This window comes from Alligator sinensis, unplaced genomic scaffold (assembly GCF_000455745.1).
Source record: "Alligator sinensis unplaced genomic scaffold, ASM45574v1 scaffold755_2, whole genome shotgun sequence".
NCBI lineage: Eukaryota > Metazoa > Chordata > Crocodylia > Alligatoridae > Alligator > Alligator sinensis.
Window position 1 is genome coordinate 4,210,942 of NW_005841883.1, and position 1,956 is coordinate 4,212,897.

Below are 1,956 nucleotides of genomic sequence, written 5' to 3' on the forward strand. Positions count from 1 at the left end.
CGGTGCGGCTGGGGCGTGGGGCCGCACGGAGGGCATCTCTGCCTGGGGAGCGTGGCGGGGGTTATACTGCACCTACAGCCTCATCCCTCTACAATGCACCCCCCTCTCCGTCTCCCGCGCCTCTGCAGTGGCCACACAATGCCTGGCGCCCGGCCATGCTTGCAGAGAGGTGAGCGGGGAGCCGGCCCGGCCCTGCCCGCCTGGAGCGCGCTGGGCACGTGGCCCGGGGGGAGGCCTGCCCTGCCCTGTCCCGGCCATCAAGCGGGGGGCTGTTGCCTGAAGAGCCCCTGAGCTTGGGTGCCTTTTGCATGGTCTCCACAGGGTTGGAAAAGCAGGGGGGGGGCGAAGCGTGTTTTCATGCCTGGCTCCAGGAGGGGATTTTTCTCCTATTCTGCCACAGAGGATGTACACGTTTTTATGCCTCCACCTCGGTGGAGGATGAAGGATTTCATTCGAGCTAAAAATAAACCAGCCAATGCTTCCTCAGGCATCCTTTTTATTTGTTTTTAGGACAGGACCTTACACGACCCATCCTTTTGATTTGTTTTGAGGATCGGACGGTCTTGTCTAGTGAGGCAGCATGTGCTCCTGTGGCTTTGCTGCCACCCTCGAGAGCCCAGCAGACTGCATCCCAGCTGTGCCGGGAATGTCCTCGGAGATCTGCTGGCTAATGTAGTTTTATGATTTGGTGATGCTCGGGAGAGGCCTCCGAGCGTGTCCGTTCTTGCAGCGAATTGTTTTTCCCTTCACTTTTTGGAGAGGGGGATGCAATAACAGAAGGACAAACTTGAGCCCATGTGGAGGCCTGGCAAGAGAACTTGATTTCAGGGACAATTGGGAAGGTTTCGACTTGTAAAAATTAGTCCAATATGGATGTCAGACTTTCATGAATAGTTATATTTATGCAGCTTGATTAATGGGTGAGCACACACAAAATGTGTAAAACCAATCAAGGCAACCAACATTTGTCAGCTACATTAAAAGTTGCAAAGCATGCTAAGACATACTTAATATCACTGGCTTTTCCTTCAACCTTAGCATCCCATTTGGACACCAGTACAGGTTTTACTCACTTTGTGCTGTGCAGGCGTTCCTGGAAAAATGGCACATAACTCAAATTCACATAAGGGGAGCCCACTTCACAATTTAACAAATAGGGATATGTTCTAAGGCCTGTCTGTACCCCAGATCCATTACTACCACTTTTACAAGACAATTTTTGGTACTCACCGACGGCAGACAATATACGCAAGCGTGGGGCACTATCATACCAGGGATGCAACTACAGAAACGTGTTGCAGACAACAAGTGAGGAGCACAGATCCACACAGGAGACTATATTTTGGTGCGTGTCACTCCTGCAATGCACGGCGTAAACCAGCTGACTGCAGGCTTCCACCACACTGATTGCATGAGTGAATTTACCTTGCATATAATAAATTTTTGGTATAAAAAGAAAGAGCAAATTGGCGCATACAGAACCTGCATAAACCGAGGGACACCTGTATTAATCTAGTATATGACAGTAAACATTTGAGGCTTTGCAACATATGCCTTTACTCAGCCCCTGCCTAAACTAGTCCTTGAACAGACATGGTTCAGCAAAATACAGGGTAATACTCCTTCCAGGAATGATGGCCCGATACAGATGCCTTTTCCCTAAAGAGCAGCTCTACCTAAAGAATGGGCTCTAATTTCTAATGGCAAGCCTGTTCTGGAAAATTACTGCGCTAGGACATGGCATCATTGGAGTGATGTGGTAGCTGTGATGGCCCAGGAAATATGTGAGAGGCAAGGAGTTTTGTGGGTTATAGCTTTTACTAGATCAGCTGCATGTTTGGGATAGACTTAAACAAGCTTTCAAATGTACTGCATTCTTCTCTAAATCTGTGAGGACCCTCAAACATTCTCCCCTGCTCTGTACATGCTACCTCCTAAATGAGAGGCAATATAGTT